Source organism: Brienomyrus brachyistius, chromosome 7, assembly GCF_023856365.1.
Source record: "Brienomyrus brachyistius isolate T26 chromosome 7, BBRACH_0.4, whole genome shotgun sequence".
NCBI classification, from domain to species: Eukaryota; Metazoa; Chordata; class Actinopteri; order Osteoglossiformes; family Mormyridae; genus Brienomyrus; species Brienomyrus brachyistius.
The window spans coordinates 2,493,128-2,502,026 of NC_064539.1; positions in this window are offsets into that span (position 1 = coordinate 2,493,128).

Sequence of the window (8,899 nt, forward strand, 5' to 3'; positions counted from 1 at the left end):
CAGGCAGACACACACGTTTCAAACATGGAGATAGTATAAAATTTTGTACTAGTTCAAACATTACTTTCATTACTATGTCTATGTTCAAAAATGCATTTTACCTTCAATTCTTTTTTTTCCATTTTCAGGTATCAAAAAAGTAAGGAGAATGGTAGAATAAAGAGTTCAGGATCTAACTAAAAGATAGCATGTGAAAAAGAAACTGCAATGGAGGAAAAATTCAGCAAAATACTATCAAAAGAAAAAAAAAAAGAGCAACTTCTTCTCGATTTGAATCCAGCATCCTCACTAAGTGAGCCAGAAAATTGCCATGAAGAACTCCAGTCACCAGCAGATGAAAGGATAGACCTGACAGGGCCAGTAGAAGAATCCACCCCAAAGAGATCACATCCAGCAATTAAAAAAGTGGGGACATCAAAACTTACAAGCAATTTGAGAGCCAAACTGAAGTATTCTGAGGAAAAACCAAAAGAAAAGACTAAAGAACTACATAATATGAACAGAAAAATTAAAAGACTCCAGGCTCAAAGGTTGAAGAAGATGGTGAACAGGCAGCCTGGAAATGTTTCACGAAAGGTTAGGAAACCCAAGAAGAGAATCCAAAACAGTAGCAAGAGGAAGCAAATGTTAGACTGTGAGCTCATTCCTGCATCAGGATGATGTTTCTACTGTTGTCAATGGTAAATCTGGGGAAATACAGCGAAAGGGACTAATTTATAGAAAACAGGCCCTGTCTGACACCCTGACTAATCTCCATAAGAGATTCTGCCATGAAAACCCAGAAGAGAATGTCTCAAAAGCTCAATTCTTCAGATTGACGCCATTTTGGATAGTTAGGCTCAAAGTCACAGGCAGAGATACGTGCTTGCAAAATTCATGAAAACTTCAGCCTAAAAATAAAAAAAAAAGTCACAGTAGCTTAGTATACATCTCTTTACTAAATCTCTTGGTGAGGTCATATCCTCACTTGGCTTCTCTTACCACTGCTATGCTGATGACACTCAACTCATCCTCTCCTTCCCTCCCTCCAACACTCATGTCTCCACTATGATCTCTGCATGCTTGCAGACATCACATCTTGGATGACCGCTCACCAACTAAAACTCAACACTAGTAAAACCGAACTGCTTTACATCCCAGCTGACTCATCCCCCCTCCAGGACCTTGCGATCTCCTTTGACAACTCCCTGATCCGTCCTTCGGTTTCTGCTTGCAACCTTGGGGTTACCATGGATGATCGTTTGTCCTTTTCCTCACATATCGCCAGTCTTTCTCACTCTTGTTGGTTTTTCCTCTTTAATATCAGGAGGATACGTCCATTTCTTTCCACTCAGGCTACCCAGATACTCGTCCAGTCCCTCGTCATCTCACGCCTTGACTACTGCAATTCGCTTCTAGCGGGTTTACCACTGAGCGCCATCTGTCCCCTCCAACTGATTCAGAATGCAGCTGCTCATCTTGTTTTCAACCTTTCCAAGTTCTCCCACACCACTCCTTTGCTGCGCTCTCTCCCCTGGCTTCCTGTAGCTGCCTGCATCAGATTCAAAACACTGATGCTCGTATACAAAGCCAAAAATGGTCTGGCACCATCCTACCTACAGTAAAAGACCTCATCACATTCCGCACTGCACCACGATCACTCCGATCCTCCAGCACTGCTCGACTGGTCCCACCACCCCTCAAGGCACAAGACAGACACACATCTGAGCTCTTCTCTGCCCTGGCACCTAGTTGGTGGAATGAACGCCCCCTAGATGTCCGAACAGCTGAATCCTTGAATGTCTTCAAGTGACAACTTAAAACATTCCTTTTTCAGAAATATCTGAAGTAGTACTTCTAGCATCTTACTCTGAGCTCTTTTTATTTAAAAAAAAAAAATATTTTAAAAAATTGCACTTTCCCAACAGAGTACTCAGATAGATGGTATTCATAGCCTGGGTCTTTGAGCTAGTATCCGAAAACATTCATTGTAGAGTCTTAAGCACTTATGTAAGTCACTCTGGCTAAGGGCATCTGCCAAATGCTGTAAATGTAAATGTAGAAACATCAAGCACGGGAGATGTTGTACAGTCCAGTGTGTATGACACTAACAATATGTGCTGCATGTATGGCAGATATCCAAATTGCAAAGGCAAGGGTTTTCCAACAACACTGGATCCTTTGACTATAGGGAACATTGTTACCTGGAAACAGATTGCTGATGGGCAATATAAAGTCGACACCATGAATTGTGCAGGGGAAAACCGCTTCTTTGTCCCAAGCATCAGATATCCGGGAGAAAGGGTCTGGTACTACCATCAGGACATAATTCCAGAACCGCTTCCTGTTACCTCCCCTGCCAGACATTTCTGTGTTTTGTCTGATGTATGGGCAAAGCACAAAAGGTGCACATAAATAGCAGTTGGAAAAAAGCAGTCACTCTCATCCTTCCTTTCATTTGAGTTGTTGGCTCATTAAGTTGAGTTACTGCTATTTGATTCTTTACATCAAATTAGTCTTCACTGTAGCCGACAGGAAACATCTGCAAAGGAATCATTCAGGTGAAAGGACAGATTTTATTACATTCCTTTATGTGAAAAAGTTATGAATAAACTTTACATAAAAAGTAAAATCGGCGTGGTGTCCGCTGTCCAACACTGCCGCCTGGCAATGTAAACCCTGTCTGCTACTCTCGCAAACTCACGGATCGGGGAGTCCCCTAAAGCCGACATCTGCTGCAAAAACTACTTGCGAAAAATAAAGCAGGGCTGATGTCTGTCCTGTAAAGACAGCATGTGGTACATGAGCTCCGATGGCTTCTGGTCTCCCAAGGAGGGTCCGATCTGGCTCTGACAATTTAAAAGTAGCAAACAGCAGCGACTTAAAAGCCTAGTACTTGCCGTCCGCCGGGTGATCTTGGAGGAAACTCAGCACCCGTAGCTACAGCCTGCTCGAACCACACAGTAGCATTGGTACGCCAGGACTCCGGGAGCTTTAAAGCCACAGCGTTAGTTGTCATGCTGAGAAAATAGATCTCCTCGGAAACGTACGAAGAGATGTCGGGGTCACCAGTGTGGCGAGAGAAGAAAAGACAGGAGACAGCTTCTTCCCATGAAGGAGGACGAAAACTTAAATTAATAATAAAAAAGGAGGATATCCGGTTGCCGCTAAAGCGCAAAAACTCTGGCCGGAAGAAAAACGTACCTTCAAAATAAAAGCACATCTGCCCTTGGAACTCTGAGCAACTACAGAACCCGCTACAGAGTACAATCAGCATTAATTGCTTCCAATGGCTGGGAAAGGATGTATAATCCAAACGTTTGTAAAATTGTATACGATTAGGTTCCCCTGACAATTAGTAATACGTCCTAAACGACCCCCACGAGAAAGTCATATCAGCTCGGCTCACTAAAATAACATTTTTATGGACGAATGCAAGAAAAAAGGAAAATACTTTACAAGTGCTTAAACAAGTCCTTCAACGGATCAAACTCTGCTGTAGTCAATATTTTAAGATGACCCCATTATAACTCAAAGCAGAGACAGATTAGCTGAAATACCAGTTACTGAAAGTCACAGTAATGAAGGTTAATGCAAAAGTCAAATTTTGTATTTCTGCACACGTTATGGTCAAATAATTTTTGTAACATTTGCAGCATTGATTTAAACTCCTCATAACCCTGCATAATTATCATGCACTCTGCCTCAGTAAAATATGGCGCTCGCGCCATGACTCAAAAAGTGCTTTGTGCTGCCGATCATACTCCATTTATGTGAATGCGCACAGCACCGATTAATTTAACACCGATTGAACAAATCAACTTCTTAACTGGCGTCGTAGTACTGATTAGCTCCGATTGATTCAACCTGATTTTGTCAACCTCGCGTTCACAAATTACCGATTGGGTTAAACCCTCTTCGTAGTACAGGCCACATGAGCATTGCTGTGAAAATTTAAAAGTAGGAAGAAGGTTTTGCGGAGCGTTTTACTGCTAGTGCTGCACCTCACTTTTAATTATGGGTGCTGTAGTTTGAAACAGCAGCCGAATCAGCTGTCAAAGTTTGTGTTTGGGTTCGCCCCTTGAAACAGAGGTGAGGTTATCTTCTATTGGATTCTTTTAAGAGTCAAATATTTCATTCATTGATTGAATAGACCCCAGTGCTCAGACCGGAGATCGGCGTAGTGAAGCCGTGTAGCAATGCTTCTGGCGTTTGGTTGTTCTTGGCGATTTCATTTAATGTGTTGTCTAGATCATTTAGCATACTTCTGAAGATCGAGTGGTCTCGTGTCGCTACAGTTACATGTGTGGGGGCGAAGTTCTTGACCAAAAATTTAGAATGGCCTCCATAGTCTAATGATTCATGTATTTCCTTTGTCGGTGCCGAGGTTCGGCGTCGTGTTCTGACCAGCTGTCAGTGTTACCGGTGTGATGTATTATTACAGGTAAATAACCCAGACAAATGGTTGCGTATTTATAGCACATGCTTGATCGCTACGAGTGATGTCCTGGATGGAAAACATTGTGCGAGTTTCGCGAGCCACCCTAATCGCAGTTGGCAGTGCATCGTTAAGTAGGTTTTAGTTGTCTTTTCGATTTCCACTGAGAAAGTTGGATTTTTAAGCAAACGAACATTGAATGGACTCTTGATTTAATTTTTACATATTTTTAAACCCATCTATTACATAACTTGCCATTATCAGGCGGTACTGCAGCTCCTTAGACTGTAGACTGTTTTCCAAACACAGCAGAAACTTCTAAGTTTCTAAAAACTTCTAAGAACTTTTGCATTGTTTAAATGTTTATTACGTGTGTATAAACTGTGGCCTGTACTACGAAGCGGGGTAACTGGCTTATCGGGGTAACTTTGCGAGTAACTTGATGACGTGTTAACCCATTCATGCATTGTCCCATTGCGCATTATACGGATACATTCGAACATTAAAAAATACGTAAACCAATATGAGAAACAAATGGGTGTGCAACAGTCGCCATGAACCCAAAATGCTAAACCACGATGTCATTACAGCTGACATTACAATAGATTATATTATCTATAAATACGATTTTGCACAAATCACGAAATGGTTTGAAGCGCAAAAATAATTGGTGTACATCGTTGTCTGTGTACTGGACATCACAATTCTGTAATTAAAAGGTTAATTTAGGTTAAACTAAATTATGCATTTACTCGGTAGGCAATACGTTGCCAACAAGCCTGCCTGCTTTTCTTGGCTGCAGTGGTATTGGACCTTCTTAATTTTGTTCAGTATTTGTATTTTCAGATCTTTCTAAATTAGGCAATTCATTTGCTTACAACTACAAATAATGGAGTTTCATTGATTTTTAAAACGATATTTATCTGTTTCCTGAATAAGTCCCGGCTTATGTACGGTCTGGCGATTTTTCGCCGCTTCATTTGCCCACCAGATGTCAGTAAAACATAAATATTGAAATGTGTTACTTTCTATTCCAAATGTGTACACAATGTAAAGCTGTTTTATGTTCCATTGCCCCTGCAAGTATGATTGTTTTGACAAGTGAAACAAACATCTTTTTGTACATCGATATATATTGAGAGAGAATTAATCTTGTATATGAGAAAAGGTTTAATTTTAAATGGATGAATGGCCTACATGTTAATAAACTTTAAAATAACTTTCTGTAATGAAATACAAATCCATCTCGGTCCTATATAAATGTCATGATCGGTTCGAAGTGTAAAGTGCTTCGTGAGTCGAGTATGTTAATGGAAACCTCAGAGCAGCAAAAATGGCCTTTACACGCGTGCCAAGAAACTGCGAAAGCAAGCGGTGTACAGCTAGAAGCCCTTTCTCACTGTAGCCGACAGGAAACATCTGCAAAGGAATTATTCAGGTGAAAGGACAGATTTCACCACATTCCTTTATGTGAAAAGTTATGAATAAGCTTTACAAAACGCTTGTTTTAAGCAGTTACCATATTGTTACACAAACCCTTTGGTACTAGCTTGGTGTCAAAATACGTGCTACTTCTAAATTAACGTTCGTGTTTTATCATTTTAGGTAAATCTATTAAATATATTTAAAAATCAGAACAAAATTAAATATAACTTCACTCATTGGATGACATTTCAGGTGGTACCTATAGGGGTCAGCAATTGATTATTCCCTTACTAAAACAAAGTATAATTAAAGTAAATTTTATTAAGTATACTTTATGGGACTAAATTGGCCCACTTTTAGTTTATTAAAGTATGTATTTTAAATGTATTTATTTAGTAATAGTTATTTGTAATTTTATACCTGAAACTGCAACAAACAGCACAGTAGTGATATGGCTACATGTTAATTACACTAATAAAAATTTGCAAAACTTCAGAATGAACAAATATTGTTTACAATGCCAAAATTAAAGATAAAATACATTTTACATATAAGCTAGACTTTTCTCAATACATGTCAGTTTAAGCCAGGTATACATAAGTCAGACTTTGGTATATCTCTGCTAAGTGCATAAGACGTTTATTGAGAGTATACTTACTAATTTTTAGTTATGTACTTCTTTTTTGTAAGGGTTAGTTTTTCTCCTGCTATTGCCTGCATTGGCTGGCTACAATCTCATTATGGGGATGGGCCTTTAATTTATGAAGTAGGCAAGTTCATTTGTGCTGTGTTCCTATAACATTTCTTAAACCCACAACACTATAGCCTTGAAAAAACTGTGCAGTTTAGCTAATCTAATTGAAAAAGGATGCAGCAGATGAGAAAAGCCGCTAAAGCTATACCCCCACCCCACTCAGTGGTACTCGCAGTATATAAATCAATATTTACAACAAGCCATAAGTATCGCAGGCTAATGGACGCAGCAATGGAAGGAACAGAGGGTGGGGGAGTGATCACACCGTCTGTCTGCAGCCTTTCATATCCTGGAGCTGGGTAGCCTTCAGGGGAGCTCGGGCACCTCATTCCTGTGGGAGTCGTTGGAACACATGCTCTTCAAGCTGTTCGACCCTTCTTACCAGCTTCTCTCACAGCATGTCTGTGATGACGGTGAGCAGTAACAGCCAGAATGTGTTCATCTCGATCAAATTGCGAAAATCGTGCGGCTGACTGCATATAGTAACGCTAAGTCTATAACCAAGCCCGCCGGGGAGTTGATGAGAATTCACATAATTAACTGTCCAGGAAATTACAAAGATTAAATGGCAAAATATCTACCTGGGGATATGGTCTCATTAACTTTTACCCAGGTGTTCACATAATATAAACGTGTTAATCGTTAATTAATTAGCATTAATTCTTAAAACTTTGTATCATGATATATAAACTACAGGATTTTAAGTGTTTATTCAGAAACACAAAGGGCAGTTGGACAACAGTATTTATGACGATAAAATGTTAGAAAATGATCTGTGATGATAAAATGTGAAGAGATGTCTGCAGGGGAATGTTAAAAACAAATTATTTAGCTATCGCAATAGTGTTGACCTAGATTTTGCCAGAATCTTAAGCAAACAGGCCTGTCAGTGCATATATCAGATGCTACGTCTTACTGTAAATAAAATAAAACATTACTTCAGCTGAGTGACAAATTTGTTCTGAATTAAGGTGCTTTGGGAAAAATACCCCATCACAAATCTTTTGGGATAGTATTTAAATGGGAAACAGACCTAAACATGCACAGAGGGATGGTGCAGAAACTGAGAAAGGAACGTGGTCCAAAAAACAAAAACCACGTAGAAACGGATAAGCGAAAAATCCTGGACGGTACCATAGGATATACGTGTATAAATATTGACTCTGTGTGCAGCAGGACTTTGCTCTTAGAAGGTGGCTTATCTACTCAACTCCTCCCTTGGCTGCCGTCCTCAGGGGCCTATCATAATTAGGCTCGGTTACTTCGGAGAGCTGGGCCTCGTTTAAAACTAGGCCCTGGCTGAAAACACATGCTTGATGGGTGAGGTCATGACTCGGCAGGGATATCAGTTTACAGGACAGATTCTTCTTATGAAAAAGAAAAAAACGGAAGAACCTCAAGTTCCCAATGCGACCTGAAGCTTAGCTGAAACTCACAATTATAGTAAAGTTACACTGACAGGACTTGGGTAATGAAAATACCATGCAAATTATGACGATTGCAAATTATTTAAAAACGAGCCCTTTATTCTTTGAAATCTTGTTAAAAACAACTAAATACCAACCGGAGATAAAAACCTGTTGAAGGAGGGAACTTTTTTTTTCCTTAAAAAAAAGAAACTTAATTTGTCCGTTTAAACTTTTAATTCAGCATAAGAGTTAAGATAAATGCCATTATTTAAATGACAAGCTTTTATTCGCTAAACATTAATTCGAGTTGAGAGGAGAGTATTATTTTAATTTGCTCTCACTTACAGCTCTGTGTTCTGGTACAATATTAATCATACTCAGTGTTGCATATCTGAAATCAGGCTTATTATAATGTGCATTGGTGATACTGGATAATTTAAATCTTTTTCAAAAGGCAGTGTAAGTTAAGAGAGAGTTAAGAAGTTTGTCATAAGCACAGTAAAACAGTCAGGTACACCATACAATAAAAAAATTACTTTGCGTGTCCTATGTGGCACAGTTAAAACAGATCAAACACAAAATAAACATATAGTGCAGTAAATAAATACACAAAATATATCAATAAAATACAAATATGAGAAAAAGAAATTCCTCTAGTAGAGGAATATAGGTTGATTATTATAAAATAATATCCGGTAGTACAATACAATGGCCTTTTTCCAAGGACAGCGGTATACTGTAACACATAGTACCCCAATCTCATTTTCTAGAGTATCCATTCATCAGCCGAAAACACTCTAGTCAATTTCCCATTCATGCAAACAATATGGCCTTTTTAGGGGAGGAACGCAGTGGGCGTGTCCCGGCGAAAATCCCCGATCGTGGCCACACCCT